Genomic DNA, 26,586 nt, shown 5'->3' with positions numbered 1-26,586 from the left:
GCTGAAAGCCAAAAACCGTAATATCTCTGCCTGCTTGTTCGTATGCCTTGAAATACTGTCATGCTTTACATAATTAGGAATAATTTGTCATTTTTATAATATAAAAGCTAGTATTTCTTTTACAGTCTTACATACAGCAGGCCAGATTCTCAGCTGGTATGGATCGGCATAGTGCATTGACTTCATTGAAGTTACACTGATTTACACCAGCTAATGATTTGGCTCACAGTTTTCAGACCGAGCTTAAATGTTGGGTCTCAGAGAGATCTATCAAATAAGCCATTTTTTACCAAATTCAAAATGAATTTATGTGATAGACTAGTTTCTTTGAGAGAATGTCCAGCAGCACAGAAATGCAATCACTTCTCTTTATTCTGAGATCTTTGAGTACCATTTAAAATTACATCTTTAGCAGCTTTATTGGGCTTTTTGCTAATGTGTAGAACCTTAATTGTAAGTTTCACATCTGTCATAGACAAAGTGTCATGCAGGAAATTTAGGAAACATAAAGTGAAATATAAAGTGGAAAATGTAAACCACATCTTCCCTCATAAAGCTAAAGCAACACAGTCATGACACAAGAAATTTTATGATCTGAATGTGTATATCATTGGCCAGCATGTGCATTTTTTCTCATTAAATTAAAATGCCTGTTGTGGGGAAGAAGTGTGTCTTTCTCAGATATGATACTAAAGTACTGCTTTTGGAAACATTAAATTTTTTTTACAAGGGCTTTCTAGCAGATGGTAGTCTTCAGTGGTTCAGATGTACTGTCTCATTCCTTGGTTCCCAAACTTGAGGAACTCCTTTATGCTTTTTGTGTGGCTGTGCTTAAGCTTTCTTATTAAATAGACATTTACATGCCAACATGTTTAGTTTACGATAACTGGTTAATTTATTTGCTTATAAGTTATCTAAGTGCTTATTTCGTGGTGTTCTTTAAATTTCCCTGGGTATTTAGAGTACTTCACTCAACACAATTTCTTTTGCATTGTGTTTTTCTGAGTCAAGATGATTATTATATTAAGCCTGTATTGTCACATGGGTTTGGCAGTTAGGCAATGGTAAGCCAACTTCTATGCAGTCTCCCTCATAAAACCAAGGAAATGGTTGCATGAAAACATTAGCAGTAGAATAAGAGTGGTTATTGGGTGAATTACCTCTAATATCCCAATGGTCTAGGACTCTTGTAATTCATAAAGTCAGAATGGCTGTGAATTTAAAGATTAGACAGTAACAGACCCTGATTCCCATTGATCATTGAACTTTGTGATATTCTAAATGAAAAGAGCTCTCAGTCATGCTTGTAGCTATTTCCATTACTTCACACTGATTCAGCATTCATTCTAGGCTTCTGAGTGACTCACACACAGAGTGGCAAGCCTGGAATTTTGTTGTTTGTTTATTTGTATTGCAGTAGCGCCTAGGAGCCTCAGACATGGACAAACACAGAACAGAAAGACGGGTCTCTGCCCCCAAATAATTTATGCTCTATTTCCTGGTGTAAATACAAATTTTCTACTAGTATAACTATTTCAATTAGGGAAGTGATTTTTTTTAACCAATTTAGTTATACCCTTACAACCCTCAGTGTGGATGCAGTTGTACTAGCATAAAATCCTTATATTGGTGTAGCTTATTCCCTTTCCCATACACGGACTAGTGTAAGTAATTCACTTAATTCACTAACAATATATGCCAATATCAACATTATCTGGATTTTCAGTGATTGCATTAGCATAAAAGCATGTTAACATTTATCCGATGCTGCTAAAATTTAAATATATATAAGTATGAAATATTAAGATTTAGCCGTTTGGAGGCAAGTAAAACTACAATATGGAAAATGCTTCTGCATACTTTTGATTGTACACTGGAGTACCATCAGAGTGACAGAGTGTTATAACCTGAAGGTAATCAGGATTCACACCCCTGGGTCCTAAACATCATAAAAATGTAAATGTTTTATGCAAAGAGGAGCTATATTAAGCTAAGAATATTTCCAATGAGAGAAGAGTCTGCTAATGTCCTGAGACTATTTACAGCCTGTAAAATCCCTTGTTGTATAAATCAAGTACAGTGAAGCTCACAGACAAATTGCATCTGTGTGTTTCACAAAACCAGAGATGCTAGTACAAAAAATAATATTTTTGTGTAATATCCCGATCTTTAAAAGATTTATGATCAGAAAACATTTTTTTCAGATTTCGTAATTTTTAAAATTAAATATTTGTAACAGGCATTTTCATAAACAGTGTACAAGAGGAAAATAAATTATTTTCAATTTACAATGCATTTTTCATTCCAACGGATCCCAAAGTGCTTTACAAACTTAATGAGCTGATACTCATCCACTGCTGAAATTCAGCCACATCTGGGATGAACTGCAGCAGATGTTTAACAGTGGATAGCAGTTCGACACAGTAGTTTAGGAGAGGAGTGATGATAATACCAAGCACATTTATATAGCGCTTTTCCTCCATAAATCTTATTGTCACTATTTTACAGATAAGCAAACTGAGACACAGAGAAAAATGACTGGCCTTAGGTCACACAGCAAGGCAGTGACAGAGCCAGGATTACAACCCAGATCTCCTGACTCCCAATCCTGTGCCTGCCCTTCTGGGACACACTGACTCCCTGTGAGAAGTGCAAATGAATACACTATCCAAAATATCTAGAAATAAATGCATTCATTTATGTTAGGGAAAGCACAAAGTATCCTCTGTGTGTTTGTTCCAGTAGGCCTCTTCCCCACATCCAACTCCTTTTGCCTGTTTCCTCTGTACCATCTTTATGGGAATCTCTACCTCATGAGGTGTTCCTTGTTTCAGTATTTTCCTGGAATATTTTCCTCCTTCCTCTTGTCCACATGCCTTCTTTCCTTCCCTACACCACCTTCTGAAGGGAGCCAAAGCTGTGCACCTGTCACAATGGGAACTAGGTGGTGTATGGGGCATCAGCAAATTAGGCATTGAGAAATAGCTGAGGAGACATCAGGAGAAAGCAGTGAAGGCAGCCAAGGAATAGCAGGGATTTAACAAAGATTTGTTAACTCAAGCCATTTAATTCCTGTTTGTTTTTCTTACAACCCACTTATTAAACTAAACTAACATTCCTACAGTAAATATCTCAATAACCTGATCAATGTCCAGTATTTGTAAATTAAAGAGCAGCCCGAACTCCGTCACAGTAGGTTTTAGACACTTCAGTACTAGTGTGAGGGGAGGAGTGATAGAAGAGACATATGTAATTACTTTCCTAAAAAATACAACACAGAAAAATAAAATCCTTTTTCTCAAGGTCTGTTGAATCATAGAATATTAGAGTTGGAAGGGACCTCAGGAGGTCATCTAGTCCAACCCCCTGCTCAAAGCAGGACTAACCTCAGCTATATCATCCCAGCCAGGGCTTTGTCAAGCCTCAGCTTAAAAACCTCTAAAGATGGAGATTCCACCACCTCCCTAGGTAACCCATTCCAGTGTTGAATCTGTCTGCAGGTGTTTATTCTGTGTTTAATGCCCATCACCATGATATCTGAGCATCTTCGCTCTAAACCATACATTTCTGCTTTGTCTTCCTTTCTCACAAAAGGTGGGTCTGTTGACCACTGTTCCTCAGTCATTCAGTGATGTGAGTTCTCCATACTTGTATGATTTTTCCCCTAATATCCAAACTCAGTTTTTGTTGGGGGTAAAGAAGTGAATTAGCAGCAACTGCAACGTACATTTGTCAAGGGGGAAAAGTTTCTACCAGATTTCAACCATTTGAAATTAAGTCAAATTTTGCACTGAAACCAGGTGGACAGTTGCTTCTGCTAAACAACATTACGAGTCTGGCATAGCAGTAAAACCCAGTAAAATTAAGAATGAAGCACTGGCTTTAATTTTAACTCATAAGGACGTAAGAATTTCTGGACAGGAAAATAAATCCACTTAGTCTAACAAGACCTGTCCTTATATATTTATATCAAATCCATCTTAGTGTTTGTCCCTGCTTCCTCCAGCTTTGCTCTGTGCACTGCAACCTCTCACTTTCTCTTTATTCATTTTCTGTATTTGCTTCAGTGGTCTTGTTTGACAATTTATTTTTCATGTTTACCGTCTTTCAGATGAATTAATTCTAGCTGGATTCCCAGTTTGCTCATAATTTCTTGTTTTTTAGATTGTCTACTGTTTTTGTTTAAACTCCTTACTAGTGTGGAATTATCAGCCTCACTGCACTTTAATTTCAAATTAATTTTATTGGGTCACCTTAAAGTTTTCTGTAATGAAAATGAACTCAGCCTGTTTAGCCTTTCCCCATCTAACAAATAACCTTAAAGGAAAAACTGCAATGCAGTCTAAAACCTGGTTTAATCATTATGTATAATTACACAGAAGAATAAATCCCTGAACATTTTTAAGTGTCTGAAATATAATGAAAAAGAGTAATTAACAATCAAATAGCAAGCTGCCATCTTTGTAATCTCATGAGACAAAGTAGGACAGAGAAAATTCAGAGAAATAGAAACTTCTAGAAATCAAGGTTTCAACATTTTGGTTGTGTTATAAAGGTAATTTGTGTATTTCATAAATACCTTGATTAATTTAAAACTAGGTGAGCCAACTGCGTTTTAATGAAGATAGTATTTTGTGCTCCTGTACTGTCTTTTAACTAAGGATTTCAAAGTGCTTTGTCACTGCAAATGAATGTAGCCTGTAGAGCCTGAGGGCTGAGGGTGCTATTTTGTAGCTGGGAAAATGAACGCAAATTAAGTGACTTGCCCAAGGCCACTAATTGGTGGGATGGAACCTGGACCTCCCGGCCCTCCATCTGGTGCTTTAACCGTTGGACCATGTGTTCCACAACCAAATTTAAAATATATGTAGTTTACCTTATAGTAATAGTCAGCTTTGTTGATTTTAAGCAGCTTTTAATGGGGCCTGAATTCTCTGTCCTGATGAGTCTGAAGATCCCACTGGGGAAAATAGTGCAATTGGCTGGATAGTCCCCTCTACATTCTCTATCAGAGTGAGCAGAAGCCATTTGAAATTTGCATCAGAGACAGGAGGTTGTGGGGAGGAGTAGAGGCTTTGGGTCATGCTCCCCCACTCTTTCTAAGCATGCTCCCTTACAACCAGCAGAATTATCATCAGCAAATCCTGTGGGAGAATATGTTCTGTGTCATTCCCTCTGTGTGGGTGAGGTGTGGCTAATGGGATCATAGCTCCTTAGGAGGCCATGCTGTCATGGAAGGAGAGGTAACCTGGAGAACAGAGTCAGAGGAATAAGGCAGCCTCTCTGTGGACTCGGATCCTCCTTTATGTCCAGATCTGCAGAGCTTGTAGGTTGTACCCACTGTATTCATGACCCACCAGCCCTTGAAGAAGGCATGCCTCTGGGAACTGCAGTATTTCCTACACCCTTTCTCCCCTTCCTGTGGTGAAATCTGTATGATGTGGTCCTACCATATACTGTATCACAAAAAATGGCAGCATCTAGTGGGAGAGCCATGAGACCCAGCCGTTGAATGGAGGTACTGCTGTGGTGTATGGAAAACTCATTATTTAGTCCCTCTTTCATTTAGTAAATGTGTAGTGTGTGCAGTGCTCTAAGATATTCCAATGACTGCTGTTTCCCTTTAAAACATGTATTCAGCCTGGTTACCTTAAGTTATAATCACCTTTCTAAGACGAAGAGCCTGAATTGTAGTCTAGCAAAAGCGTAAACAATATTTTGTACAGCAACAATGTGGATTCCATTGTGTCTCCTCCCTGTGTTTATTCCTCGCTTATATATTGTTTTTCTTTTTTACTACAGCCTCTACACTCAGCTAATGGCCTCAAAGAGTTTTCTCCATAACACCTACATTATTTTCCTAACCTGCCGTGACTCTTTCATTTCACTTGTTCTCTGTATTTCTTCAAAATAGTAGGTACAAAATGTTCCACAAATAAGAGGCAATCTGGCTACCCTTTAATCACTTTCCGTGCAATGCTGGAGGGGGCTATCATTATTATAGTTTAGTGATTATGTTTAAAAAGTAAACTAAACAGACAAAGAAGATCAGAGTGGGGAAAAGAGGCGGAACAATGAAAACACTGAATGTGTGATATCTCTTAAATTATGTACCTGTTCTTATTGGAGTTTGTAGTAGACAAAACCAGCCTAGAGAAGATTGCAGTCAGTTACCTATACATGTATAGGATCTAAATCACAGTTCTCTCTGCTTAAGTCCCGTGTCTGTGTGTCCGTCCACTGCCGCCGCCCCCCTTCTCCCCCCACACAAATCTGCTTTTGTGGATTTAATGGCTGGGCAAACTGTGTGCAGCAAGTTTTAGAAACCATATTGAGCCAGCTTTTGCAGTATAAACTTTAATGCCACAATCAGATTTTGTCAGTGAGGTATTTAGGGCTGACTTTACAATTTGTGGAGTTCCAAGCTTCTAGAGCTGAGGATTTGGCCATGTGCTGCCTGTCTGTCCAGCTGCCAGGGATTAAGGGGTGTGGCTCTGACAGAGAGTTGTCTCCTCCCCCTGTTGTTGCTCTGATGCAGTGGGAGGTAGGACTGGTCTATTAAATGCAGAGCTTGCATGGGCTGAGGGTCCCCCCAAAAAATCATGATCCCAAACAGCTTCTTGCTTTGATTGTTTCTAAGGCTTACTCCTGCCTAGGTTAATGAGAAAACTGGCAGAGATAGAAATGTCAGGCTTAGAGATCAAAATTCACTTCAAGAGTAGCAGTGCCCCAATTCGCTTTCTCTCTACCTATATGATTTTGATTTGTGGACTCTGTCAACATATAACTTATGAATTTTGTCTCTCTTCCTCCATCTTGGGCTGAAATTCCAAGAGGTAGTGGCATAGCAAGGTTGTTAGAACTTGGTGGTCCTCTATTCACATGGAAGCACCCATGGACAGAGGGTTGGCTATCGCCCAAAAGAACCAATCTGCCTAGGTGGGCTGGTAACTAAGGGCAAGTCTACACTACAAAACTAAATCAACCTAAATTATGTCATCATATAGCCATCGTAGTAGTTGAATCAGTTTTACATGTCCACACTATGCTTCTTGTGTCAGCAGTGCATGTCCTCATGAGGAGCGCTTGCACTGATTTAACTGCCAGTGTGGGGTATTGTGGGATGGTTTCTGAAAGGCAGCAAGTTGATGTAAGCAACACAGTATCTACACTGACGCTGCATCAACCTAACTGCATCAACTTAAATACTATGCCTCTCATGAAGATGGAGTTAAGTCGGTGTAGTGGGCAAGTTACATCAATGGAAACTACAATTTTAATGTAGATGCCTACAAAGTTAACTCTGTAGTGCAGACCAATCCCAAGCAGTGGATCAGCTGGTGGGGGACTGTGATTACCTAATGGGGCTGATGGGAGTGGGGTATAACCTGACAAAGTGGACTGGAGGTTATAAAAGAAAGGGTCTTTCACTGACCATTGTAAGGGGGGAGAGAGCAGAAGGAACAGAGAGAGACTGTTTCAGAGGAGAAGCCAGCTGGAGGTGGGGACTCTGGATACCCTAGAGGATTCTTACCAAATCCCAAAGAATACCCAAGAGTGGTGAGGACACTGAGGCAGGGATGGGTGTTTTGTTGTTGTGTCTAGATCTGTATGTTTCTTGTGTGGTCTAAAATAACAAGTGATTCGTTTTGGAACCATTTGCAGAGTCTGTGTGTTATGTACCTGGAGAGGTAAACTGTAAAGCTCAGTGCCCCGTAAGAGTGGAGGTCTGGGAAAGAGTGTGCTTAGGCAACTGCGGTGTCTTTGGGGTTGGGGGGGTTCAGTACTGGTCCTGGTGACTGAGATACCTGGATCATGAAATCCCACTTCCATGAAGAGATAACAGACTGAATCTGTGCCCAAGAAGTATGCCAGAGAGGCAAAAGAAAGAGACTGTGCTGGAATCTATGCAGATCAAGGGAAGTTTAAAAGCACACTGGTCTATTGTGAGGGACCAGAGCACAGCAGCCTGGTGAGTGTCCAGCAGGGGGAACTTTACCATGTCTCTTATTCTCTACTCTTTTGTATAGAAAGTGTTTTAAAATGCTTTGTGACGTAGTTTATCCCTCCACTAAAATGGCTTGCATTATTATTCTACAAGGATTCTTCCCTAGTTCTTTCTCCAGTAGTGTCTTTTGCATTGTCCCTTTACCCGTTACTTCTTTCCCCTGTTGAGACCTCTTGAGAGCTTTGTATTCTGAGTGTGGGATCTGTTGTGATGGGTCTTGGCAGAGAAGAGAGAATTACCTGAAATTATTGTTCTCAGAGCCATTCTCCATTTGTCCATTCCTAAGGAGCTCAGAGCCTATGCCATTCTTGGGATACATATTGTGATCACTTTCTTTTTAGTGAAAGCAGGATCAAATGGTATAAAAAGTTATTATTGGAGGCACTAGGAACTGCCTCATCCTTTTTGAAGGGGGCAACTCGCTTTACTGACTGCCAGACCAGTGGCTCAGAATTTTGAGCTACCGGAGTCTGTACTGGCCAATCACTAGGAGTACAGGCTCAGGGAAGTGATATGTTAAGGTGCACATCTCTAGAGAACATCTCTAGATAAATAATTCTCTTAGACATTAGGTCCTGGTAATCTCCTCATTTCTGTGAAATCTCATCATATCCATTTCCCAGTGTCTCAGCCCTTTGATATTTGACTATGCGAGATCTGAATACAGTTTAAAACTAATTTGGTTCACTAAATTGTCCATGCCATACGTCACTCTTCTTTTCTGCTATGCTTAATAAGTTTCCTGGGTACTGCAGCCCATTCCATAAGGCAGCCATCAAAGGATTCTGTCTTCACATCTAAGCCCTCAGCCTTCGATCAGAAGTGTCTAGCTATCCCTCCAGTGCATTTCATTTTTCACAGATTCTCTCTGTTTTAGTATCTAATGAATTTAACATGGAGTGCATAGTATAATTTTTTGCAGCAAGCCTTCCCATACTCTTCTTTACTAAGTGTCCTGAAAACAAAGAGGTGGTGAAGGACTCCTACAGCAGTCAGTTCATGTGGGCTGGACCTTAGGAATATGTGGCTGGAAAAAAAATCCTGTTCACCAATGCTTATATTTTTTCATTATTCTTTACAGTTGAGAGTCCTTCTGGTACAATTCAGTTAAAAAGGTGAATTTTAACCTGAATTTTGACTGTCCTGGCTTCTATCAATCTGATGGCCCTTTAATATTATTTAAAATGTAAGTGTGTGCCATGAACCATGTTTTGGAATGACTTCCTTTGGAGTGACTCTCCATGGCCCGTTCAGTTATTGGCCTCCTGCTGAGACCAACCAGTTTACTTTGAGAGGTGGTTGCAGTGTTGGTTTTGTTTCAGTATGCTCACTGGGATCACCAACTCATTTTACATAGGCCACTAAAGAGCCATCAGATCAACATGAGAATTGGCGGTCCCATCTGGTCCAATATTCTGTCTGACTAGATGCTGCATAATTATACAGTAAAATGCCTATGGGGTAAGTTTCTTCCTAACACCACATAGTTAGTGACTCATGTAACAGAGCATATTTTAAACACCATTTCCGAGTTCTAGTCCAGGCCCAGTGTAAATAGGGTATTTGAACAAGCAGGAACCCGTGTCGTCAGTTTATGTACAAGTCTAAGATTTCTAACCTCCCTTTGTTGTGTTTCTCATCTTCCTTCAGAAAAAGATTGTATTATGTTTGCATGCACAGTATGTTATGGAAGCCCATCAATATGGGTTTAGAGTGAATGTGCGTTGTAGCAAGCAGAAATTCATCTGTGTGGCTATTTCATAGTCTTGAGAATTTTGAATTAATATGATGCTGCTCTGTTTATTTAATACTGTCTTCATCCAGACTGGAAACTACAATGGCTCTGGAAATTTTTCCTTCAAGAAAAGCATTTTCTTCTTGAGTGCTTCATACTGAAATCGGTCTTAATTTCAGTTCAACTAGTGTGTAAAAACACAGAGTGTGATTATTAATCCCCAAAGGAATAAAGACAGATGGAGCCCAAAATGGAATTGGCTTTTTGATTAATTGAATCCTTCAAGAGTCAAACCGAGTCAGAGCTTGATCCCATTCAATCAGTGTCATGAGAGAGATTATTCTAACCTGAATCTCTGCAAGGTAGAAGTTGAAAAAATAAATATAAAAAATACACGTCATTTAATAGAATTGGTGCAATTTACTGTCATCTTCCAGCTTTTAAAATGGAATTGGAAGAAACAAAGTAACATGAATTGTTGTTTCATATTATTTAGCACAGAACCTTGAGAGCATATATGTGAAAATTGTTACACAAAGCAGTAAATAAGGATGATAATTCAGTGTGCGGATCCAGGGTGGCCTGTACAGAAAATCAGGAGGTATATCTGGATCTATTGCACATAAGGGTAGACTTTGTTAATGAGCTGCTTGATTTAATTTGAAACTCATCAGATGTATATATTTGCTGACCTAAAGTTAATAGAAAGGTCTAAAGCAGAGCGTGGAGAATAAATGTTTTTTGAGGGGACATTTATCAGAACCCAAAATAGAGGAGGGAGAGATGGCTGTGTGGCTAAGGCATGGGACTAGGAGGCAGTCAATCTGGATTCTGTTCCTAACTCAGCTACACGTTACATGTGACATTGGGAAAGTCTCTTCATTTCCCTGTGGTTTAATTTACTATCTGTAAAATGAGGATAATTATCCTTCCATACTGCATATGGAGTGACTACATTCATAAATGTTTGCAAAGTGCTTTGAGATCCTTTGGTGGAAGGTAGTGTTGACATGCAAAGTAGTAGTATTTATTAATTGTGTTATTCTTGTCTTCGGCATTTCCTGAATTATTTTAATCTCTAAGGACTCACATTTAATGATCTCCTTACAGGTTTTTCATTGGTTTATCAAAATGAAGTATATAAGCAAAGAATACAAAGAAACATTATAAAAAGGAATTTCTCTCTCCAAGACTTTAAAGCATAGCTTCCCTGTACAAAATGGCAACACCCAGGTAAATACTATAACCTGGAACAGTTTGTTTGACCACCTCTGGCATGTGCTGTTTGATTGGCCCATGGGAGAAAACCCTTTCTTCTGAAAACCACAGGAGCTGAACAGTTGGGTAACGTAGTGAGTGTCTGCACAGCTGCTTTGCAAAGGCTAGTTCAGGCCGATAGCTAAAATAGCCTCCATGGGACTTTGTAAAGGAGGTAGGGAGGAAGAGGGGAGGGATCTACTAGCACAATGGTAGAGTGACCAGGCCATATAATATCCCCTCCGGGGCTATGCATATTGCCCCCATCTGGTTGTTCCCTCCCTCCCGCAACCCAATGCAGTCAAACTACACCAAATTGCTGCCTGAGGTGGGGTGGGGGTTCCACACCTGCAGAGGAGGGAACTTGACTTGCTAAATCCTGTTCCAGTTAGAGTTCATAGAAGTTTTAACGTTAATTTTAAAGGAGGAAGGATTTGGCTCAGAAGTTTGAATCCACTCCTCAGTGAAAGATGTTGAATGTGATACAGCTGCATGGGCTGGGATCAAATGCCAGGAGCCTGTTCAGCAGGTCTGTATCCCCAGGCACTCAGAATACAGCTCTACAGGTGGTTCCCTGCACCCGAGGAGGGGTATGGCTGATAGACTAGCCAACCCACCCAGCACAGAGATGATGGAGTGAAGCTGCCATTGGGAATACCCACATCTGCTGAGGATCCACTGCTGCTCTCTGAGCAGGGAGCAGAGGAAGCTGGAATGAGATTTCCCCCCACAGCAGTATGCTCTGAAAGGTGGTCACAGTGGCAGTGCAGTTGCAGTAGCAGCATTTCTGAATTTAAGAACATGATCAGAACCTTGCTCATTTGCACAAGTGACTAGGAGACCCATTGTGAATGGCCAGCTTTTGCAAATTAGCAATAGTTGAACAAACCTGCTCAATATCAAGGCTTAGTGCCTTGCAAAATGCCAGTGGTCATTTGTTCTGACAAGTGCAATTTGGTTTTCATTATTCATGATACTCCTTAGCATAGCAGCAAATGTGCCGTAGTGTATTTTGTAAACGTAAGGAAGTCTCCGTAATGTGAGCTCTCTCTGCAGGATTCTACCATGAAATCTTTACTGAGAAATGGTGTGAGGTTACTGTGGGTTTTCTTTTTTTTCCCCTCTGGGTATTATCAGGTTTGCGGATTAGTGAAGCAGGAATTAGCTAGGTTCTATTCATTTTTAAATTGCAGATTAATGAACTAACAATTATTATTATTATTTTTTTAAATATCGGTAGTTTAACTAGATGAGTGAAATCTTTTTTGTCATATTTTGGTAACTGGCTGAATCAAGATTTCTTTGGGATTTACACATTATAAAATTGTTCAGGATTTAATGTATTGCTGTCATGAAAATATAGTGTAATTATTTGGGCCACGCACATTCTCTTAGGGCTGGGTAGGATGCACCACCTTTAGTACGATCACAGAAGGAGCATTGGGCTGTGTTGTGAGTGCATTTGCAAAACACAGCATGCTACTAGTGGAGAACTGGTATAATTGAAGAGATTGAAGGACAGAGAAATTGGCATTTTACCAAGCCTGGAGTTTGGGTAATTACTGTGATACTCTATAGATGGAGGTGGGATTTTTATCCATTTAAATAATTTAATATTTTGAATGCTTTTAGGGCAACTCAGTGTAGTCCTGCTCTGCAGAGTGACTCTAAAAATGCTATTGTTGCATTGCAAGTTTGTTTGCCTCCAGACCAAATGAGTTTGGCTTAAAAATAAAACATTTTTTTTCTTGTTAGCAGCCCTGCAAAAATTCTATTTGGGCTTTGAAAGTCAAGCTGTGCTTGTTTCACCTTATGCATCAGCACCAATAATGAAGATTCTGCAGGCCAGTTAGTGTCTCAGTGTCTCCTGTGCAGCCTGGTGCTCTTTACTGAGTTTGCAGAGCTGTAACTGATTGATTGGAATAGAGTAAACCATTTGGGGATGATATGCATCTGCATGTTGGGGCTATGCAGGTTTAGCTATGGTGATATAGCTGTAGTGTAGACACTTGCTACAGAGACAGAAGGGGTTTTTAAGTAAGTGCAGTAAATCCACCCCCTCAAGAGGTGGTAGTTAGGTCAGCAAAAGAATTCTGCCGTTATTAAGAATTCTGCAGTAGCTACACCAGGTCTTAAGTTGGCTTAACTGTGTGTCTTAGGGGTGTGGATTTTTCACACCCCCTGAGCAGCGTAGCTAGATCAGTCTAAGTTTTAGATGTAGACCAGGCCTCCATAATATAGACATCTATAAACTCCAGTTCCCCCTCTCTGAGCTGGGATTGCTCTGCAAGTCTAGAAAGAATACAAAACAGAAAAGCTTATTTATGATGCTAAGGGTCTGACTAAATACACTTTGGGAGCAGATCTGCTGTATAAGAAGGTACCGTTTTTACACAGTCACTTTTCAGAGTGAAATTGTAATTTGCATTGGAACTAAACAAAACGAGTTTCACTTTTTAAGATAATTTTTTTTAAGCTTTAAAATGTGCCTGAAGTGTGGCTCAAACCTTACACCTTTCTAGATAAATCACTACTGCCCATCACAGTGCTAACACCTGTCCTTCTAGCAGAGCTCATATAGAGGGGTAGGAACAGCCCTTTCGCACCAGCACTTGTATTACAAAAGAGAACACGTATGGAGCAACCCGGAGACTGTAGTATAGGTGCACCATGGTACTAGTTACATCTGGTTATTTATGTTCTCCTTTGAGTGCTTGCTCATGTCGATTCCAAGTAGATGTGTGCGCGTGCTGCGTACACAGTCCACCGGAAAGTTTTTTCCTCAAAGGTACCCGGAGGGTCATCTGTGGAGCCCCCTGGAGTTGTGACTTCATGGTACCCTATGTAGGTCTCTGCCTCCCCTCCCCTCCTCACAGTTCCTTCTTACCGCCTGTGATGGTTGTTGGGACAACCAGTTTCTCTTGCTTTGCAAGCGATTCCCCCTTGCCTTTGTTATTGAGTACCTGTAAATAGTTAAGATTTAGTTGCAGTTAATGTAGAATAAGATAGAGTACTCCCGATTAGCAGGTAGTTCCCCTCTTCTTCTCTCCCTGCCCCGGGGTTGGGGCATGCCTGGCTTCAAGACTTGAGGGTCCTGTAAGAAGCCTATGCCCAGGGATGACCCGCGGTCCTCCTGCCTTAAGTGCCTGGGAGACTCACACCAGCAAGATTGTAGTAAAATCCGTAGAGGCTTCCATCCTAGGACCCAAAAGGAGCCGAGCCAAAGACTGAAATTCTTGCTGATGGAAGCAGCTCTCCGGCCTATGGAGGCTCCAGCGGAGCAAGCTCTTACGCACATCTGCCTTGGTGAGGAGTGCTCCTGTGTTGGTGAGAGAGGCACCGCATAGAAAGGACTCCACTAAAGAGCCGCGGCACCAACATGACTCCCTGGCATCAAAGGGCCCAGTATGTGGAGGCCTGATAGGGGGTGCTCATCGACAGTAAGATCCTCGGAAACAAGGATGTGAGCAAAGTATGACCTAGGCCGGGCCACTTAACCCCGATCCAGAAGGCACAGCACCGTTGACTCCGGCCCCGAGAAGGGGCTTGTCAAGTCCGGCGCCCCTAGTGTCTCTGCCGAGGGAGGTACAGGAGGAGGATTTACAGCTCCCCTTCCAATGGCATACTGTGGGTCTCCGGTCCCCAGGGGCCAAGCCTGCATTTGCACCCCCAGCCTCACGTGCCCCCCCTCTCACATGTACCCCCCACCCCCACGCAGGGCAGGAGGAGTCCTGGCGCTGTCCCCCAGCTGTCCCTAGGGGAGGGGGGGGAATCTGTTCAGGGTGGAAGGGGGGGCGCAAATGCAGGTTTGGCTCCCCCATCCCTCCCCCTTTCCTCCCCCCCCCGCATGGCACCCCGCCTCTCCTGCTCCAGCCCCGCAGCCCAGCACCAGCTCTGACGAAGGAGCCTCATCCCCCAACCTGGGGGAAGGGGGTGCTGTGCTGCATCGGCCCTTCATGATGCACAGGGGGCAGGAGGGTGCTGGAGGAGTTAGCATCCCCTGTGTGTTGTGAAGGGCCGGCCTGACCTCCTCTCCTCCTCCTCCTCCTCTTCTCCTCCCCCCCCTCCCCCGCAGGCTGGTGCCCCGGGGCCTGGGCCACCCCCCCCTCTCGGTATGCCAGTGTTCCCTCCTGAGACTTTCAAGGCAGCAAGGGAGCTGATTGAGGAAATAGCCCCACAGGCTCCCCGCCCTCCCCGACGAGATCGGGCTCAAACCCCAGCACCGAAGAAAACCTCGATGCCCTCCAAGGGTAAACTGGCGATGATGGCCAGGTCCCGTTCTCCCTGGCACCATGCCACCATGGTGCCTGCGCAGTGAAAGGCTCTCTTCAGACTCTGAGGCACAGTCCTTTTCATCAAGGAACCAGTACCAGGGTAGGCATCAGAGGGCAGAGGCACCACACCCCTCTACAATGCAGCGACCAACCCAATGGCAGATGCCCCCACAGTGACCGTTCTGGACCTATGGGCATACCACCACCCCAGGGGTCCCAGTCGGGCAGGTTGGTAATCCTTTGCATTGAAATCTAGACCCCGACCTTCCCACTCAGCGGCAAGCGTCCCACTGGACACTGGAGATGGCTCAGACCCCAGCACTGAGCTGGACAAACCCCGGGACCCCGGCGCTGTGGAAGAAGAGGCGACACTGCAAGACCCGGCCAGTGCTGAGGGGCAGGAATCTGCAGTGCCCATTAGGATGTCTTCTTCCTCATCTCCAGATGAGGTGGTAGCAGGAGCAACTCCGGCTGCCATACCAGACGATAGCAGGGCACATCAGGAGCTACTGCGTAGAGTAGCTCAGAATATGGGCCTGCAAATGGAGGAAGTAGTGGAAGAAGCTGACCCTATGGTGGACATACTTGCCCCGGAGGGTCCTTCTAAGGTAGCCCTCCCACTAATAAAAACTATCCGGGAGACCACAAAGACTTTGTGGCAGATCCCTTCCTCTCTACCCCCTACGGCAAAGAAGGTAGAGAGGAAGTACTTTGTACGGTCTAAGGACCGTGAGCACTTTTATACTCATCCCCCACCAGGGTCGCTGGTGGTGGCCGTCACGAGTGAGAGGGAGGGGCAATGGCAACAAGGGCCCACGCCAAAGGCCAAGGACACCAAGAAGTTGGAGCTCTTCCGTTGGAAGGTGTACTCCACCGGGGGACTCCAACTTCGAGTCGCAAATAGGCAGGTGGTCCTAAGTAGATATGCTTTCAATTCCTGGCTGTCAATGGAAAAGTTTAAAGACTCTGTCCCATCAGACTCCAAGTCTGAATTTGTGGCCATAGTTAAGGAGGGAAAGGTGGTCACAAAAAGTCTGCTGTAGTCAGCCTTGGACGTGTTGTGTCATCTGCAGTGGCCATGAGGAGGAGCTCCTGCTACAGGCCTCGGGCCTCCCCCGGGAGGTCCAAACAACAATACAGTTTGAGAGACCACTCCTGTTTTCATCCCAGATGGAATCTAAGCTTCAGATCTTAAAGGACTCGAGAGTCATTTTAAAATCCGTGGGGTTGCATACACCAGTAACACAGAGGAAGCCATTCAAGCCGCAGCCAGTGTCCCATTTCTACCGGTTGAGGGAGGACTATAGCCACAAAAGGAGGAGAAATAACAGAAGGAGTACACCTCATTCCTCCAACCAGAATCAGGGCCAGATGCAGCAGTCCTCAGGGACAAAGACAAATGTTTGAGGATGGCACACCATTCATAGTCACGGATCCAACCTGCCTTTTGTTTCTGAACCATTTATCCCATTTTTACCATGTGTGGTCCCAGATCACATCGGATCAGTGGGTCTTATGCACGGTACGATTGGGATACTTGCTTCAGTTTTCTTCCCTGCCACCATTTCCCTCCCCCCCCCCCCCCCCCCGGCCATCTTCGTCCCTCTTCAGGGACCCCTTTCACAAGCATCTGCTTCTTCAAGAGGTGCAGTCCCTTCTAAGGATAGGAGCAGTGGAAGAGGTCCCTCACAAGCTAAAGGGGAAGGGGTTTTATTCCCATTACTTCCTAATCCCAAAGGCCAAGGGAGGGCTTCTCCCTATTCTTGACCTGCAAAACCTCAACAGATTCATGAAGAAAGTGAGATTCCGTATGGTTTCCCTGGCCTCCATCATTTCCTCACTGGATCCAGGCAACTGGTCTGCCACCCTCGACTTGAAAGACGCGTGCTTTCATGTAGCCATCATTACAAGACACAGGAGGTTTCTCTGCTTCGTTGTCAAGCAGATGCACCTACAGTTCATGATCCTGCCCTTTGATCTATCGGCGGCTCCCTGGGTGTTCACCAAATGTCTGTTGGTGGTCGCGGCCTTTTTGAGGAAGCAGAGAATGCAGGTGTCTCCCTACCTTGATGACTAGTTGGTCAGGGGATGCATCAGGGCGCAGGTGGAGGCTCACGTCCGTGTGATAAGAGCCACCTTCAACAGGCTGAGTCTTATGATCAATGAGCAGAAGTAGACGCTCGTGCCTACGCAGAGGATAGAGTTCACTGGAGTAGTGTTGGACTTGGGGTAAGCCAAAGCGTCCTTCCCCAAGACTCGTTTCCTGACCCCATGTGGCACGATACAGGACTTGGGAAAATCTGCTCTCCTTTTACAGCCTGCCCTGACCTTGGCATTTTCAGGTGGCTACCCTAGGCACGGAACGGTCACACTAATCACCTAGGATCATGGCACCCTACGGCACCCCAACCTCAAGTCATTACACCTCACGGCATGGAAGCTGCATGACTGAACTCCATGGAACTAACATGTTCAGAACAGCTTAGGGAGGTCCTCCTCAGTAGTAGAAAACCATTTATCTAGCAAAGTAGAAGCGGTTTTCTATTTTGGCGGCTAAAAAGGGGTATCCTACCCACGCTGGTGTCAATCCCATCAATCTTGGATTATTTGCTACACCTAAAGCAACAAGGCCTGTAAGGATCATCAATTAAGGGCCATTTGGCGGTCATTTCGGCATTCCATCCCTGGACGTCTGGGCAGTCAGCCTTCGCTAACCCATTGGTTTTGCAGTTCCTGAAGGGGTTGGACAGGCTGTACCCACTAACACGTTTGCCGATGGCCCAGTGTGACCTCAACCTCATTCTTTCAAGGCTGATGGGTCCTCCGTTTGAGCCCCTAGCATCCTACTCGCCTCTCTACCTGTCCTGGAAGGTTGCCTTTCTTGTAACCATAGCATCGGCCAGGAGGATATCTGGCTCAGAGCACTTACTTCAGAACCTCCATACATGGTTTTCTTCAAGGACAAGGCACAGCTTCGCCCTCATCCAGCTTTTCTGCAAAAGGTGGTCTCTCATTTCCATGTGAATCACGACATTTTCCTCACGGTTTTCTTCCCAAAACTGCACACAAATAGGGAGCGTATGCTTCATTTGTTGGATATCAGAAGGCCCTTAGCCTTCTAAATTGAGAGGACCAAACCATTTAGGAAAACGACCCAGCTATTTGTAGCAGTAGCAGACAGAATGAAAGGGCTGCCAGTTTCTTCTGAACAGATTTCGTCTTGGATCACTTCTTGTATCAACAAGTGTTATGACCTGGCAAAAGTGCCCATACTGCCAATAACGGTCCATTCCATGAGAGCTCAAGCATCTTCCTCAGCATTCCTGGTGCAGGTGCCGATTCAGGACATTTGTAGGGCGGCAACATGATCCTCGGTTCACACGTTGGCAGCACACTACGCTATTAACCAACATGCCAGATATGATGCTGCTTTTGGCAGGGCAGTTCTGCAGTCTGAGGGTATTTGAGCTCTGACCGCTCCTCTTATGGTATGGCTTGGGAGTCACCTACTTGGAATCGACCTGAGCAAGCACTAGAAGAAGAAGAAATGGTTACTAACCTTCTGTAACTATTTTTCTTTGAGATGTGTTGCTCATGTCCATTCCAAGACCCATTCGCCTACCCCTCTGTCAGAGCCAGCTGGCAAGAAGGAACCGAGGAGGGGATGGTCGGCAGAGCCCTATATAGGGCACCATGAAGGCGCAACTCCAGGGGGCTCCACAGCCGCCCCTATGGGTAACTTTGGGGGAAAGACTTTCCGGCGGACTGTGCATGCGGTGCACACACACACCTATAAGCAATGGACATGAGTAATGTATGTTGAATAACAACAGTTACAGAAGGTTGGTAACCGTTTCTTGTGTGCGTTGTTTTTGTCCATAATGTCTTGACAAACTGTTAGGATGTATTCTGCAGCTTCGTCATGCTATTTCTACACCTGAATCCTGCACTCCCGGATATATTCATCAGTTTATTGCTGTGCTTTGTTATAACAGTCTGTGATTGATGGAAAAGTGGAGGCACTTGTATAAAGAGAGACCTCTAATCTACTCACATTTGATAAATGTTTTGTTCTGTTTAGGAATAATTTATTCTTCTCTGCATATTTCCAAAGCTCCTCTATACTCTTGAACCTGGCACAGACCAGACAGGAGATAGGATCAAACTAAAAATAATAACGATTGTTGGCTTCAGTAAGCAATTTGAACCCATTATTCCTACCTGCAGCCACATAAATCACTGTTGCTAGAGACAATCCGGCATTTGCAGCATCCCCTTGCTGAAAAGCATTGAAATGTAATAACCATGGCAACAGTTGCTGAAGGCAGGTTGCAGGAAGGGACAGAACTGTGCTTTATAGAGAACAATGGACACAACTTCACTAACAAATGATATTGTAACATGCCAAGCAGATAATCCATGCTGAGATGAACCAGTCAACCAGCGGGCTTCCTGGTCCCTTTGCAAAACTGTGCCAAATTCAATGATGATGATTTTATTTATAGAATGTTCGGAGTGCAGAACTGTTGAATAAAAATGGTGTTAGAAAACACTGTTTTTAAAGTTTTAAAAAGCGAATAAAAAGATAGTGGTCACAAAAACCCTTAAAATAAGAAAGGAGAAGCTGAGATGGATATCCAGGAGAAGTATACCACCACCTCTGTCACTTGCCCACCTCAGATATAATGGTGGGATCCCAAAAACACAGGTCATATCTGAATGCAGACACCACCCCCTAGGACAGAGCACAAGGAGAAAGTTCTGAATGCAGGGCACATCCCCTCTTGCCATTGGGCCCATTAATTAATTCCATAGCACAGTTAACCAGACTCTACTGCCTGTCCCATTCTGTTAGTGATGGGTCATAAAAGTGCCACTTGGTCCAGTGTTATGTGCTATTGTGTCAAGTCAGACATAAGCACATTCACACTCTTTCTATTCAGAATTGTTGCAGCCATACTTTGTGGGTGCTACTTTTTTAAGTTCCTCATTAGAACTTGTGCTTCTGATGGACTTCTAAACCTTTCAATCCCCTTATAGTGGCAAGATCTACCTCCTGCAACATACAGTCAAGGCTTTGTTGCTATGTGCACATGAACTTAATTCTCATTATTTGTCCCAGGATATGTTGCATCTTTCTGTTCACCATCTTCAATATTCATCCCACGTTGCTGTGGTCCTGTGCTTTCTGCCATGTAAACTGAGGGAACCAATCCACCTTCGTTAGTGTTGTCTCCAAGGAAGAGCTTACTCAGCCTAACTTCAGCCTCTGACCTGGCCTCTTGCAGCACCACTGTTAATACTGGCTTGGGTCTCGCCTAAGCAATTGCCTGGCTTATCCATCTCTTGCTTGCTGGGGGCAAAGTTGTCCATTGTCTTTGAGAGGCTTTTGAAATTTTACCCAGGGTAGGTACGTCTACACTGCAATGAAAAAATCATAGCTGGCTCATGCCAGCTGAATTTGGGTTGCTGGAGTTCGGGCTAAGGGGTTGTGGACATTCAGGCTTGGGCTGGAGCCTGAACTCTAGGACCCTGAAAGGTGGGAGGGTCCCAGAACTCAGGCTGCAGCCCAAACCCGAACATCTACACTGCAGTTAAACAGCCCCTTAGCCTGAGTCAGCTGGCACAGACCAGCCATAGGTGTCTAATTGCAGGGTAGCCATACCCGAAACAACTTTGCAGGCTAAATCAGTCCAATTGACTTTCGGTGGGAATTCTAAGCAGGCCAGGGTACATTTGAAAATGTTACCCCTTGTTCTTTCACAGAGAACGTGAATGATTTTTAAGGATAGAAGAGAGATTAGATCAGAAAGTCAGATATCTCTGACCTGGTGAGCTAACACGTTTTAGCCACCTTCTTTCCCCCCCGCCCAGACTATCTAGATTGTAAGCTATCTGGAGTTAGGGACAGATCAGCCAAAGGCTGTGAAATGAATTCCCACAGGAACTCAGGGCCATCAGAAAACCTCACACTTTCCGTTCTAAGTGCAAGGTGCACTTCTTTGACCTGGCCTTCTCTAAGCTAAACATATTGGGGGGCAGGGTGTCCAGAACAAATCACTGCCCTACACATGTCTTCCCCTGAATAGATGTTAGTCGTCGTGTTTAATGTATGTGACTGGAAGGTGCTCAGATACTCCGATGAGCACTGTATAAGAACCTATATAGTAAAGAATAGTCTCTCACTATGTATTCATACAGTGCCTAAGATCATAGGGCCCTGATCTTGTTTGAAGCCTCTAGGTATTACTGTAGTAAAAATAATTAATAAATATTTGATCATCTGATTCCAGACTGGTTAATTTTAAGCCTTTTTAGACTGATTAAAACTTAGCAAAAATATACAATTCAAAATTGGCACAAAAGGAAGGTAGGTATAGGTGTCAATGATGGAAGAGATGCTGCTTTTAATCTGAAAACTATCTAAGGTTTGGGCCCTACCTACCTCAAAAGCAGCTTCTCTCTGTGTTTGATCCTGCAGCATAAAGACAGTGGGAGTGGTGGAGCTAGCAGAAAACATGGTTACTTACCAGTAACTGTTGTTCTTCGAGATGTGTTGCTCATGTCCATTCCAATATAGGTGAGTGCACGCCCCGTGCAGTGGTCCCCAGAACGTTTTTGCCCCTAGCAAGCCCCGTAGGGTCGGCTTAGGCGCTCCCTGGAGTACTGCACTCATGCCGTGGTACATAGGGCGCCGCCAACCCCGCGGGCCCCCAGTCCCTTCTTTCTGCCGACTCTGACAGTGAGGACGGAGGGTGGGTGTGGAATGGATATGAGCAACACATCTCGAAAAACAACAGTTACTGGTAAGTAACCCTGTTTTCTCTCTTCGAATGATTGCTCATATCCATTCCAATATAGGTGATTAAATAGCCATACCTTGGAGGTGGGTAGAAGTCATAGAATCATAGAATATTAGAGTTGGAAGGGACCTCAGGAGGTCATCTAGTCCAACTCCCTGCTCAAAGCAGGACTAACCTCAGCTATGTCATCCCAGCCAGGGCTTTGTCAAGCCTCAGCTTAAAAACCTCTAAGGATGGAGATTCCACCACCTCCCTAGGTAACCCATTCCAGTGCTTCACCACCCTCCTAGTAAAAAACCGTTTCCTAATGTCCAACCTAGACCTCCCGCCCTGCAACTTGAGACCGTTGCTCCTTGTTCTGTCATCTGCCACCACCGAGAACAGCCTAGCCCCATCCTTCCTGGAACCCCCTTTCAGGTAGTTAAAGGCTGCTATCAAATCCCCCCTCACTCTTCTCATTTGCAGACTAAACAAGCCCAGTTCCCTCAGCCTCTCCTCATAAGTCCTGTGCTCCAGCCCCTAATCATTTTTGTTGCCCTCCACTGGACTCTCTCCAACTTGTCCACATCCTTTTTGTAGTGGGGGGCCCAAAACTGGACACAATATTCTAAATGCGGCCTCACCAATGCCGAATAAAGGGGAATAATCACTTCCCGTGACCTGCTGGCAATGCTCCTCCTAATGCAGCCCAATATGCTATTAGCCTTCTTGACAACCAGGGCACACTGCTGACTCATATCCAGCTTTTTGTCCACTGTTACCCCCAGGTCCTTTTCTGCAGAACTGCTGCCTAGCTCGTCGGTCCCCAGTCTATAGCTGTGCATGGGATTCTTCCTTCCTAAGTGGAGGACTCTGCACTTTTCTTTGTTGAACCTCATTAGATTTCTTTTGGCCCAATCCTCCAGTTTGTTTAGGTCCTTCTGTATCCTATCCCTACCTTGCAGGGTATCTACCACTCCCCCCAGCTTAGTGTCGTCCGCAAACTTGCTGAGGGTGCAATCTACCCCATCCTCCAGATCATTAAAGAAGATGTTGAACAAAACCGGCCCCAGGACCAACCCCTGGGGCACTCCGCTTATGACCGGTTGCCAGCTAGACACGGAGCCATTGATCACTACTCATTGAGCCCTATGCTCTAGCCAGTTCTCTATCCATTTTATAGTCCATTCATCCAACCCATACTTCTTTAACTTGCTGATAAGAATACGGTGAGAGATAGTATCAAAAGCATTGCTAAAGTCAAGGTATATCACGTCCACCGCCTTCCCTACATCCACAGAGCTAGTCACCTCATCCGGGTGTAGAGACCAGTCGTGGCGGGGTAGAAACGACCTGCTGAGGCGGTCTGCCTCGTCATTCCTGACCCCCGGGAGGTGAGAGGCAGATAAGTGGAAGTCGTGCCTCACCGCAAGGTCCCAAAGTTGAATAGCCTCCCGACAAAGGGCTGAGGAGCACGCCCCCCCTGCCTGTTGATATAAAACATGGCTGCTGTATTGTCCGTCAGGACTTGTACCATCCTGCCCCTCAGGAATCTGAGGAAGACTTTGCAGGCCAGATGGACTGCCCTGAGCTCCCAAACGTTGATGTGGAGAGCCTGTTCTTGCACCGACCAAAGCCCCTGGGTGCTGAGGTCGCTGCTGATGTGGGCTCCCCAACACACATCCGAGGCGTCCGTGATCAAAGTTATCGAGGGCATGAGTTCTCTGAAGGGGACACCCCTCAATACCTCCCCTGGGTCCATCCACCAGTCCAGGGAGGACAGAACTTGAGTGAGGACAGTGACCACTCTGCTTAGTGAGTGCCTGGCTGGTGCGTATACCGAGGCCAGCCAGCCCTGAAGGGGCCTGAGCTTGAGTTGGGCCAGCCTTACCACATATGTGCATGCCACCATATGTCCCAACAGCTGAAGGCAGTGCCTGGCTGTCGTTGTGGGGGACCTGTGGAGATCTGTGATTATGGCAGTCATTGCCTCGAAGCGAGGCTGTGGAAGGAAGGCTCTGGCCTGGATGGTGTCTAGGGTGGCCCCGATGAATTCTATGCGCTGCACCGGGGTGAGTGTGGACTTCTGCTCGTTGATGAACAGCCCGTCTGGTGCATGTCGCGCTGGTGAGTGCCAGGCTGTTCCTCACGTGGGCCCTGGACTTGCCTCAGATCAGCCAGTCGTCCAGGTAGGGGAAAATTTGGACCCCTGAGCAGCGTAGGTGGGCTGCCACCACCACCACACATTTTGTAAAAACCCTTGGGGCGGACAAAAGGCCAAACGGCAGGGCCGAAAACTGATAGTGGCAGCCAGCTACCACAAACCGGAGGCACCTTCTGTGACCGGGGAGGATAGTGATGTGGAAGTACATGTACTTTAGCTCGAGGGCAGCATACCAGTCCCCTGCATCAAGAGCAGGAATGATAGAGGCTAGAGAGACCATACGGAATTTTAGACGCCTGATGAATCTGTTTAGACGTCGGAGGTCCAAAATGGGCCTCAAGCCCCCTTTTGCCTTGGGGATTAGGAAATAACAGGAGTAGAACCCCTTTCCTCTTTCCTGAAGAGGATCCTCTTCCACCGCTCCGAGTAGGAGAAGAGAATTCACCTCCTGCATGAGGAGATGCTTGTGAGAGGGGTCCCTGAAGAGGGACGGGGAAGGAGGAGAGTCTGGGGGGAAGGCCGAGAGTTGCAGGGCATAACCTCTGTGCACTACGCTCAGGACCCAGCGGTCTGAGGTAATGCTCCGCCACTCGGCAAGGTATGGTCTCAGTCTGTTCAGGAAGGGAAGGTTTTTTGTTGTTGCCCTTAGAGGGCGGTTGCTGTGGGTTGAGGGGGTCGGGAAGGCAGTCTTGGTGCCTGTTGGGGTGGATGCTGGGGATGTGGCTGTGCCTGGTGCCTTGCGGGCTGTGGAGTATACAGCCCCAGTGACTTCAGGGTGGCCCTGGAGTCCTTCAGGGCGTGTAGTTTATCGTCTGTGCACTCCGAAAAGAGGCCAGCACAGTCAAAAGGCAGGTCCTGGATTGCCTGCTGGACCTCCTGTGACAACCCTGAGGACTGGAGCCAGGAGCAGTGTCTCATAGCAATGCCCGATGCTATAGCTCTACCCGCGGCATCTGCAGCATCGCTGGTGGACTGGAGGGCTGCTGTTGCCACTGTCGCGCCCTCCTGGATAAGGATGGCAAAATCCTCTGCCTGGCCCTGAGACCACCCTTGCAAGAATCTTTGGAGGGAGGACCATAGATTCAAGTTATATCTGCCAAGGAGAGCCTGGTGATTGGCTATCCTGAGTTGTAAAGCCCCTGTGGAGCAAACCTTCCTGCCAAACAAGTTCCTGCCAAACAAGTTCTTGTTGTCCTTGTTCTTAGGGGTATTAGCTTGGGCCCCCTGTCTGTCATGCTGGTTGACAGCCTCCACAACCAGTGACCCCGGGACAGGATGGTTGTACAAATATTCAAAGTCCTCCGCAGGGACATAGTATTTACGCTCAGCAGCCTTGGAGACGAGGGCCACCGAGGGGTTTGCCATAGGGCCTTAACCCACTTTAAAACCCACTCATGAACCGGGAGGGCAACCCTGGACGGTCCCGCTGATCCCGAGACCCTGAAGAGGGGGTCCTCCTCTTCGGAGAGCTCTTTTAACACTAAGTTTAAATTGTCCACCACCCTCTTAAGAAGCTCCTGATGAACCTTGAAATCAGGAAACGGAGCTCTCCTATCCCTGGCGGCCACATCGTCTGGGGAAGAGGAGGATGACTGCGGGAGGGGCCCTGTAGAGGGACCCTCCTGAGGGTCGGATTCCTCCTCAGAGGAATGGTCTTTGTCCGCCTGGTCTGGAGGGGGGACGGTGGTCTGGCCATCGAAGAGGAGACCGACACCATACCGTGGGCTGTCTGAGAACCCCAAGGCCCCCAGTAGGGCCATTGCCAGGGACCTTGGGGCCAACCTGGGATCGGTCCTGGTGCCGCATAAGGAGGGACCCTGTGCGCCTGGCGCCCCGAGCTATGGGACCAGTGCCGATGGGACTTGTGGTCTCTGCTGGCCCTCCCCAATGAGCCACTCCGGGATGATGAGTGGTCTCAGCGGTGCCTGCGGTGCTGGCGGGGTGAGTGGCTGGAGGAGCTGGACCGGTGTTGTGTTGAGATCTTGTACCGGCGCTTCCTCGGGGATCAAGAGGAGTGCTGACCCTCCAGAGTGTGCCCCCTCCTGGACTCCTCGGAGCGGGAGCGGTGCTGCGGTGCTGAGGGTTCCTTTGGTGCCGGGTGCTCCCTCAGTGCTGAGCCCGGCACCGGGCTCAAAGTCGAGGATCGGGAGTGGTGCTGAGGTTCCCTGGCGCTGGAGGAAGTGCGGTGGCGGCAGTGGGGGCGTGTCCCCGGAACTGCGAGACCAGGACCGCGACTGATGCCTGGCGCGCTGGGTACCGGGCTCTGGTAGGCTGTGGTCCGGGGATCTGGACCGGTGCCGAGAGGACTGGGTTCCCGGCGGCGCCGTGATCCACACCGGACTGCGCGCGGGCGCTGTATATTGTCC

The 26,586-nt window shown here is 45.9% G+C and overlaps 1 protein-coding gene across 1 annotated transcript in view; it reads left to right on the top strand.

Moving 5' to 3' along the window:
- Positions 1 to 26,586, top strand: part of SIL1 (SIL1 nucleotide exchange factor) — a 171,206-nt gene that overhangs the window by 98,178 nt on the left and 46,442 nt on the right. The window lies entirely within an intron of this gene.

This window comes from Emydura macquarii, unplaced genomic scaffold, assembly GCF_026122565.2.
Source record: "Emydura macquarii macquarii isolate MOO-44397 ecotype Brisbane River unplaced genomic scaffold, CSIRO-AGI_Emac_v2 contig_2768, whole genome shotgun sequence".
In the NCBI taxonomy this organism is placed as follows: domain Eukaryota; kingdom Metazoa; phylum Chordata; order Testudines; family Chelidae; genus Emydura; species Emydura macquarii.
The sequence above is the reverse complement of the archived record's forward strand: the minus strand, read 5'-3'. Positions and strand labels throughout refer to the sequence as shown.